Source organism: Bos mutus, chromosome 15 (genome assembly GCF_027580195.1).
Source record: "Bos mutus isolate GX-2022 chromosome 15, NWIPB_WYAK_1.1, whole genome shotgun sequence".
Lineage (NCBI taxonomy): Eukaryota > Metazoa > Chordata > Mammalia > Artiodactyla > Bovidae > Bos > Bos mutus.
In genome coordinates, this window is record NC_091631.1 from 40,187,064 (window position 1) to 40,196,943 (window position 9,880).

General features: G+C 43.1%; 1 non-coding gene across 1 annotated transcript; it reads right to left on the reverse strand.

Moving 5' to 3' along the window:
* Positions 1–9,325: 9,325 nt before the first annotated feature.
* Positions 9,326–9,397, reverse strand: TRNAC-ACA (transfer RNA cysteine (anticodon ACA)). The gene has a single exon. It is a non-coding gene; the product is annotated as a tRNA-Cys (tRNA).
* Between the last annotated feature and the right edge of the window lie 483 nt (positions 9,398–9,880).

Sequence of the window (9,880 nt, forward strand, 5' to 3'; positions counted from 1 at the left end):
AGGGCTTCCCCAGTGATTTAACAGTAAAGAATCTGCTTGCAATGCAGGAGGCAGAGGGTTTGATCCCTGGGTTGGGAAAATACCCTGGAGGAGGGCAAGGCAACTCAAGTATCCTTACTGGAGAATCTCATGGATGGAGGAGCCTGGTGGGCTATAGTTCATGGGGTCACAAAGAGTCGGTCATGACTAAAGCGACTTGGCAGGCAGGCAGGTACCTGTTAATTTGCCAGACACCATGCTCAGCACTGGAGATATACGCAGTACGCAAGACACACAATCTACTCTCACAGAGCTTCTGGGCCAGTGGAAGAGACAGTCATTGTGAAAATATTTGCTCAAACAAATATACAATTACAAGTGGTGGTACGTGCTGTGAAAGAAAACACAAGGTCTGTGAGTGAAAAAGAGCTGACCTGTTTATAGCTCAGGGGAAGGGTGAGATAAAAATGTCTGCCTCAGGAGAATGAATTTTTAACTGAGTCTGAGAGGATGAGTGGCTTGGATAGGAAAGTGGGAAGCTGTGGAACGTATGAAGCTGTGGAAAGTCTATACAAAAGACCTGAAGCACAATAAGTGTGGCTTGTTTCAGGGATTGAACACATGCCAATGTATGGGTTGACTTGTGTCCTGCTGAACAAAAAGATATGTTTGGAGAAAAAAGAAAAAGATATATTGTAGTTCCAATCCCTAGTACCCTAGAATATTACTTTATTTAGAAATAGGTTTGTTGAAGGTTCAGTTAGTAAGAGGTCAAACTGGGATACAATAGGCCTGTGATCCAACATGACTTGTGTCCTTATAAGAAGACAGTCATGTGAAGACAGAGAACACAATGAAAATACCACACATTGATGGAGGGTTGGAGGGATGCATCTACAGATTGAAGAATGCCAAAGATTGCCAGCAAACCACCAAAAGCTAGGAAGAAAGAAGGCAAGATTCCCTCCCAGCTTTTGGAGGAAGCATGGCTGTATGACATCTTGTTGTGGACTTCTAACCTCCAGAGCAAAGGAAATGGCAACCCACTCTAGTGTTCTTGCCTGGAGAATCCCAGGGACCGTGGGGTCTGGTGGGCTGCCATCTATGGGGTCGCACAGAGTCGGACACGACTGAAGCGACTTAGCAGCAGCAGCAGCAGCAGCAGCAACCTCCAGAGCTGTGTGTGAGACAATGCATTTCTATTGTTTAAGCCACCCAGTCTGCGGTTCTTTGTTAGAGCAGCCCCGGGCGACTATTAATAATAGAGCCAGTGTGGCAAAGGGAGGACAAGGGAGGAGTGTGAGATGAGTAGGGAAGGGTGGAAGGATCAAACATCAGGGTTCAGGATTTGGAGCTTTGGCCTTCAGTCAGTGGGGCAGTATGGAGGAGTGTAAGTGTGTGAGTGATACTCAACCTACACTCTAAGAAGTTAACCATGACTGCAGTGAGCAGAAAGAGTGGAGAGGGGACTGTGCGAGTGGAGTCCTCTAGAAGGACTCACAGAGACAGTGACAAAGGTTCAGTAGGCCTGCTAGGAAGCTCCAGAGTACTGTTCATCAAAGTTGATCTGCATAAAACTGAAATGACCAAGTGTATATACTTCCCTGTCACCTGTCTGGGGTGCCCTGGGAAGGGCATGACCCCAGGTGAGGTGGCTGCAGCAGACTCTGCAGGATTTAAGCCTATCTGCTGTCTACACTCCCCATAGCTGGGCAGTAAGTCTTCCTTTGAAGGGGGATCTGCGCTGCATATTCCCTTTTCTACCACAAGAGGTTAACTAGTTGCCAGGGGAAAGATGATGGTGCTTCAAACAGTGTGGTGGGCAGTAGAGATCAAGTGGCCTGGCTCAGGGATGGTGTAGTAGTTGAAATGCTACAGGACTGGAAGGATCATATGTGGACGGGGTGGACGTGTTGAGGTAAAAGGAAGAATTGAGAGTAGTTCCTGGGTTTCTGCTGTTGCCCAACTGGATGAATGGCTGGTACCATTCACCAGGTTAAAGAACTTTGGAAAAGGCCAACTATGAGAAAGCAGAAGATCCTGAGTTAGTTTTGTAATTTATTTAGTTAGTTAATTTTTTGTTGTCGTGGGTCTTCATTGCTGTGCACGGGCTTGGTCTAGTTGCAGTAAGTGGGGGCTGTTCTTCGTTGCGGTGCGCAGGCTTCCCATTGCGGTGGCTTCTCTTGTTGCGGAGGACAGGCTTTTGAAGTCGCGGCTCACAGGCCTGGTAGTTGTGGCTTAAGTGCTCTAGTGCACAGGCTCAGTAGTTCTGGTGCATGGACTTAGCTGCTCTGTTGCATGTGGGATTTTCCTGTACCAGGGATGGAACATATGTCCTCTGGATCCTAGGTGGATTCCTATCCACTGTACCACCAGGGAAGTCCATGAGTCTGCTTTTGGACATGAAACATTGAATGATCTGGATACACTGGGGCGTGAAAACCCTGAGAAAGAAATATATATATACGTATGCGTGTGTGTGTGTGTGTATGTGTGTGTGCACTCACACACACAATTTGGTTCTAGGAAGAGTCCTGAGTGTTCATATCTCATTCTTAGAAATGCCATCTCTTATAGTACTGTGGATTTTACCTTCTTTTGCTGTAAGTTGAATCAGTATTTACAGCTCACATGATAAATACATTGAAAACTTCAGTGCAGAAAGATATAAAAAGTTGCTCAGGGCATCTGAGGAGTGAGGATGGGTCCACACACTGCACAGGAAGTGATTATCCAACACCCCAGCCAGCTGTACCAACCTCAGATCATATCATTCACTAATAAGGGGACTGAACTCCAGAGGTGATTCTGATGGGTTTGGGAGATGAGACAGAATGGTGGGATGGAAGACTGAAGATGAATTTAAAACAAGCAAAGAGTTTTCACCAGAAAACAACTTAGCTAAACAGAATCAGCCCACAAGCCCAAGCAGATTCTTTAATCCAATCTAAGTTCATCAGCTGAATTTGGGCTCTTATAATTATTCTCCCATCTTGGGACTTCCCTGGTGATCTAGTAGCTAAGACTCCATGCTCCCAAAGCAGGGAACCCGGGTTTTCTCCCTGGTCAGGGAACTAGATTGCACATGCTGTAAATAAAGATCCCACATGCTGCAACCAAGACCCAGCACAGCCAAATAAGTAAATATTAACAAAAGTAAGAATTATGCTCCATTTTGCACTAGCTGGGACTGCATCCTGGAACTAGCACCCCTCAAAGATGATGACTTTTCCATGGATATATTCTCTGACTCAGTGAATCCAAACTTTGAAAACATCCAACAAAAGGAAGACTCTCTAGGCATAATGATGTTCATCAGCACATTTTCTATGATATTGATATACTAGAAAACTCCTTTCATGCCAAGAATATGCCTCCACTTTGTGGAGAGTATTAACTCTGATCGTTGTGAAAGCTATTTTGCAACAGAAAAGTGTTCTACTCTTTGTTGAGTGCCACCATGAAGCTTTATAACACAGCTGAACACAAAACTATGCTATGATATAGAAAATAAACCACAGACATGATAAGTAACTTGTATAAGGTCATATAGTAAGAGAGAGAGCTGAGATTTGAATCCAGATCTGTCTTTCTATAAAGCCCAATCATCCATCTTTTCAGTCATTTGACCAATAAATCTGGGTTGATTTATTGGTCTTTGCTGCTGCTGCCAAGTCACCTCAGTAGTGTCCGACTCCATGTGACCCAATGGACGGCAGCCCACCAGGCTCCCCCGTCCCTGGGATTCTCCAGGCAAGAACACTGGAGTGGGTTGCCATTGCCTTCTCCAATGCATGAAAGTGAAAAGTGAAAGTGAAGTCGCTCAGTCGTGTCCGACCCTCAGCGACCCCATGGACTGCAGCCCACCAGGCTCCTCCGTCCATGGGACTCTCCAGGCAAGAGTACTGGAATGGGGTGCCATTGCCCAAAAGTTCATTTGGGTTTTTCCATAAGATGTTATGAAAAACGTGAACAAACTTTTTGACCAACCCAATAATTTGACACTTTTTACATCTTTTACTGACTCAGCAACATCAGGCCCACAGAGACTTAAAAACTGACACAGACATTTAAAAAACCTCTAAATTATTTCAACAACCTATCAGTTTGACACAGCCTATCAACTTGTATCAGTAACAGTGACCTTATTTATACTGTAGTAACAAACAAGCTCTAAGTCTTAGTTGCTTTAAACAACAAAAGTTTATTTCTTTAGGTCTGTGGGGACTCTGTTGCACTTCATACCTACTCGGAGACCCAGGTGGTGAAGATTTCACCTCTGGAACATTCCCTGTGTTTAGGATAAGAGGAAGAAACAGTGGCAAATCTTACAGTAGCTTAAACACTTCCATGTGTCTGGATGAAGTCAATTATATGACCATGCCCAGAATACAGTCCTTATCAATCATCTAAAGAAGAAACACCAGAAACATTCAATGAAAAACAGTAATGATTACTACATTATTTTTTTCCTCCCTTTTTACATTTTAAATATAACTAAAGCTCAGATGGATTTAATAATTTACCCCAGGTCACATATTTTAACTATAGAAGAGCTGCTGCTTCTGCTGCTGCTGAGTAGCTTCAGTCGTGTCCGACTCTGTGCGACCCCATAGACGGCAGCCCACCAGGCTCCCCCGTCCCTGGGATTCTCCAGGCCAGAACAAATAGAAGAGCTGGTATTTGAAATTAAGCCCATTTGATAGTGGGGTCTACACTTCTTTCTATCAAACTGCTTTTTTCAGAAAGGTTTCCAGAAAAAATGTCCCGCATAATATTTGGGTTCTGACTGGCTTCACTTAAATTATTATTCCCAATAAGGCATTTAACTTGCTAGTCTTCAACCTTGGGTCCATTTCAGGTGTATCTTTCCCAGATATCACGCACATTTTGTCTTCGGTTGGTCCATTTATTGATTATTCTAGAAAAGCCTGCTATGTTTGTCTTTGATATTGCAGGTGTTGGTAACACCAAGGTGAATAATACTTAAGATCTTAGCTTTTAAGGGTTTCATCTTCTTGTGGGGCAGTCAGTAGAAATAGCAAATAATTCCAAAAGTAATGTAATAAGCTGTATAGTAAAGATCTGTCCAGTCAGTCTTTGGAAAGAGGATATCACCCAAAATGAAACTAGGAAGATTTGTGCAAATGAGAGTAACCATCACTAGAACTAACCCAATTCAAATCTGTAAATATAAGATTTCAACAATTTGGGAACACACAAATTCAGATAAGATGCCTGAGCTTTTGCCTTCTCTTGCAAATAAGAGAGCTGGAAGCTAGTGTCAGAGAGGATTACTAACAGAAGGTAGAGGATTTGAATGGGATTTTAAAAATGGGACATTTGAGAGAACTGATATTACTCTATTACATGTGATGTAGCGATTGCCATAGTCACAGAAAAATATAACCTGGGGGAACAGAGCTCAGAGAGAACTAGTGATTTGCCCCAGCTCACGGAATAGAGTAAATGACAGTGCTAGGATTTCACCCCAAGGCTGTCTTCCCTAAAAGCCTAACACCCACACAGGTTCCATGTTACCACCTGCAGCTCAGAAAACCACCCGAACCACTAGCCCTGCAGCTGCCTGCGGGCAAGAACACTGATGGCTCTGTCAGGGGCCCCAGGAAGACTTTAATCTCAGATTCACAAATGCAGCTGCTACCTTGAACTGTTTGAAACTAAGATTACATCTGTATTAGCGCCTTTAAGCCACTGCTCTAAATCTCTGAAGATAAACATCATAAATTTATGACTCTCCATTTATCAGTCTGTCTTTTGAAATCTCCAATTTACAGATGAATTCACTGGGTTGTGCGCCCCTTTCAGGCCCCACCCTACCCTGCTCTCAGCCCGCAGGCTGTAGAGAGGTGCTACATCAATTTTTTCAACAGTTGGGATGACAGAGTTATAAGTCTTGCTAGAGCAATTTATTAATATAACCATGGCTCCATTACATTCAATTTCTGAAGGTCAGTGGCCAAGTAGTGAACATTTAAAAAATGCCTTAAGCTTCTAGGAGAGTCAAGAGGTGTTTCTTATTCAATTATTTATTTTTTAAAAATTGTCATGCTTGTTAAGTTGGGTCTATGGAGAGTAACCTGATACCTTTGACAACTTATGGATAATTTCTAAGGAATCTTCCTACACAAATCTCATTGTAGAAGAAGGAAGAAAAATCAAAGTTGACTCCACTTTTGATCAAAATGGAATAATAGGGATTGGATATACCCTCCTTCCTGAAACAACTAAGAATGGCAAAATATATAAAAGTTTCAGGATACTGATAGCAGGTAATGAAAGACAGTGATCCCTATGATATGAGAAACAAACTTGGTGAGCCCTGTAACTGCCCAAGCTTGCTACCTTGAGACCGTTTCCATAGCTCAGGGAGGGGTGTGTATATGTGTGTGCTAAGTCCTGTCTGATTCTTTACAACCCATGGGCTGTAGCCCACCAGGCTCCTCTGTCCATAGAATTCTCCAGGCAAAAATATTGGAGCAGGTTGGCATGCCCTCCTCCAGAAGATCTTCCAGACTCAGAGGAAGATCCCTCATCTCTTGTGTTTCCTGCATTGCAGAAGGGTTCTTTACCACCAGCGCCACCTGGAAAGCCCAGCACTTGAACTGAGAAGATGAAGCTAAGAGAGAAGGGAGACTAAAGCAGCTATGATATGCAGTACAGGGAAAAGTTCCAAAGAGGAGAGAGCCGCATGGAGAGAGGTCTGCATAGAGTCTCTCTTAAGTTTTTATCTGGATATGATCAGCACATACATGTGAGAAAACTGTCAAAGTTTGGAGAAAGAATCATCAAAAAAAGATTAAAGGAATATGCACACATAGGGCCAGAAACAGTCATGTTTCCATTAGCCACACAGCAAAAGCACGTAATCCATGAGGCAGGGAGGGGAACATGCTAGAAGTTCTTTCCTCAGTAGTGGAGAATATTTATTCCTAGACTGAGTCTTGGGCTTCCCTTGTAGCTCAGCTGGTAAAGAATTAACTTACAATGCAGCAGACCACAGTTCGATTCCTGGGTCGGGAAGTTCCGCTGGAGAAGGAATAGGCTACGCTGGAGGCTACCCACTCCAGTGTTCTTGGGCTTCTTGATGGCTCAGTTGGTGGAGAATCTTTCTGTATTGCCAGAGACCTGGGTTTGATCCCTGGGTTGGGAAGATCCCCTGGAGAAGGGAAAGGCTATGCACTCCAGTATTCTGGCCTGGAGAATTTCATGGACTGTATAGTCCACAGGGTGGCAAAGAGCTGGACACAACTCAGTGACTTTCACTTGCACTTTCAGACTGAGTCTTGCTCTGAGCCTATCTAATGAATCATAAAAGCAAGGACTGAAATGATAACTGTTTTCAAATAAGTTAACTGTTTCTTAGAACAAAGCTCAAAAATATGTTTATAGGAATATAAAAAATTTTATGCTCAACAAGATAAATTTACAGTGTCTGGCATCCAATACAAGTTTCTAGGAATATAAACAACCAGGAGAACTTGACCCAAATATGAGGAAAAAGCAATCAGTCAAAGCCAACAAGTGACACAAAATAGCAGAAAAAGAAATTGAGTTATTATAACTGCATTCCATATGTTTGAAAAATAAGTAGAAACAGACTTTAAAAAGACTCAAATAAAATTTTTAAAGATGAAAACTACAGAGTGAGATGAAAAATGCACTACCTGAGATTAATAGCAGATTAGAAATCTCAGGAGAAAAGTTTAGTTAACTGTGAAGACACAGCAGTTGAGTCTATCCAAAATAAAACACAGGGGGAAAAAGCAAAGTAAGAAAGAGCATCAGTGACTTGTAGAACAACCTCAAGAGGCCTTTGATACATAAGATTCTCATTCTTGAAGCAAAAGAAAAAAAGGAAGGGAATTGGAATTTATCCAATTCCTAAGAAAACTCTAAATACACAGATAAAACAAGTGTTCAGTTCAGTTCAGTTCAGTCGCTCAGTCGTGTCCGACTCTTCGCGACCCCATGAATCACAGCAGGCTAGGCCTCCCTGTCCATCACCAACTGCCAGAGTTAACTCAGACTCACGTCCAATGAGTCAGTGATGCCATCCAGCCATCTCATCCTCTGTTGTCCCCTTCTCCTCCTGCCCCCAATCCCTCCCAGCATCAGAGTCTTTTCCAATGAGTCAACTCTTTGCATGAGGTGGCCAAAGTATTGGAGTTTCAGCTTCAGCATCAGTCCTTCCAATGAACACCCAGGACTGATCTCCTTTAGGATGGACTGGTTGGATCTCCTCGCAGTCCAAGGGACTCTCAAGAGTCTTCTCCAACACCACAGTTCAAAAGCATCAATTCTTCAGCACTCAGCTTTCTTCATAGTCCAACTCTCACATCCATACATGACCACTGAAAAAACCATAGCCTTGACTAGACAGACCTTTGTTGGCAAAATAATGTCTCTGCTTTTCAATATACTATCTAGGTTGGTTATGACTTTCCTTCCAAGGAGTAAGCGTCTTTTAATTTCATGGCTGCAGTCACCATCTGCAGTGATTTTGGAGCCCCCAAAAAATAAAGTCTGACGCTGTTTCACCGTTTCCCCATCTATTTGCCATGAAGTGATGGGACCAGATGCCATGATCTTAGTTTTCTGAATGTTGAGCTTTAAGCCAACTTTTTCACTCTCCTCTTCCACTTTCATCAAGAGGCTTTTTAGTTCCTCTTCACTTTCTGCCATAGGGGTGATGTCATCTGCATATCTGAGGTTATTGAGATTTCTCCCGGCAATCTTGATTCCAGCTTGTGCTTCCTCCAGCCCAGCGTTTCTCATGATGTACTCTGCATATAAGTTAAATAAGCAGGCTGACAATATACAGCCTTGACTTACTCCTTTTCCTATTTGGAACCAGTCTGTTGTTCCACGTCCAGTTCTAACTGTTGCTTCCTGACCTGCATATAGGTTTCTCAAGAGGCAGGTCAGGTGGTCTGATATTCTCTTCTCTTTCAGAATTTTCCACAGTTTATTGTGATCCACACAGTCAAAGGCTTTGGCATAGTCAATAAAGCAGAAATAGATGTTTTTCTGGAACTCTCTTGCTTTTTCCATGATCCAGCGGAGGTTGGCAATTTGATCTCTGGTTCCTCTGCCTTTTCTAAAACTAGCTTGAACATCTGGAAGTTCACAGTTCACGTATTGCTGAAGCCTGGCTTGGAGAATTGTGAGCATTACTTTACTAGAGTGTGAAGTGAAGTGAAGTTGCTCCGTCGTGTCTGACTCTTTGCGACCCCATAAACTGTAGCATACCATGCTCCTCTGTCCATGGGATTTTCCAGGCAGTAGTACTGGAGTGGATTGCCATTTCCTTCTCCGGGGAATCTTCCCAGCCCAGGGCTTGAACCTGGGTCTCCTGCATTGTAGACAGACGCTTTACCATCTGAGCCACCAGGGAAGTTACTAGCGTGTGAGATGAGTGCAACTGTGGGGTAGTTTGAGCATTCTTTGGCATTGCCTTTCTTTGGGATTGGAATGAAAACTGACCTTTTCCAGTCCTGTGGCCACTGCTGAGTTTTCCAAATTTGCTGGTATGTTGAGGGCAGCACTTTCACAGCATCATCTTTCAGGATTTGAAATAGCTCAACCATCACCTCCACTAGCTTTGTTCGTAGTGATGCTTTAAGGCCCACTTGACTTCACATTCCAGGATGTCTGGCTCTAGGTAGTGATCACACCATCGTAATTATCTTGGTCATGAAGATCTTTTTGTACAATTCTTCTGTGTATTCTTGCCACCTCTTCTTAATATCTTCTGCTTCTGTTAGGTCCATACCATTTCTGTCCTTTATCGAGCCCATCTTTGCATGAGATGTTCCCTTGGTATCTTTAATTTTCTTGAAGAGATCTCTAGTCTTTCCCATTCTGTTCTTTTCTTCTG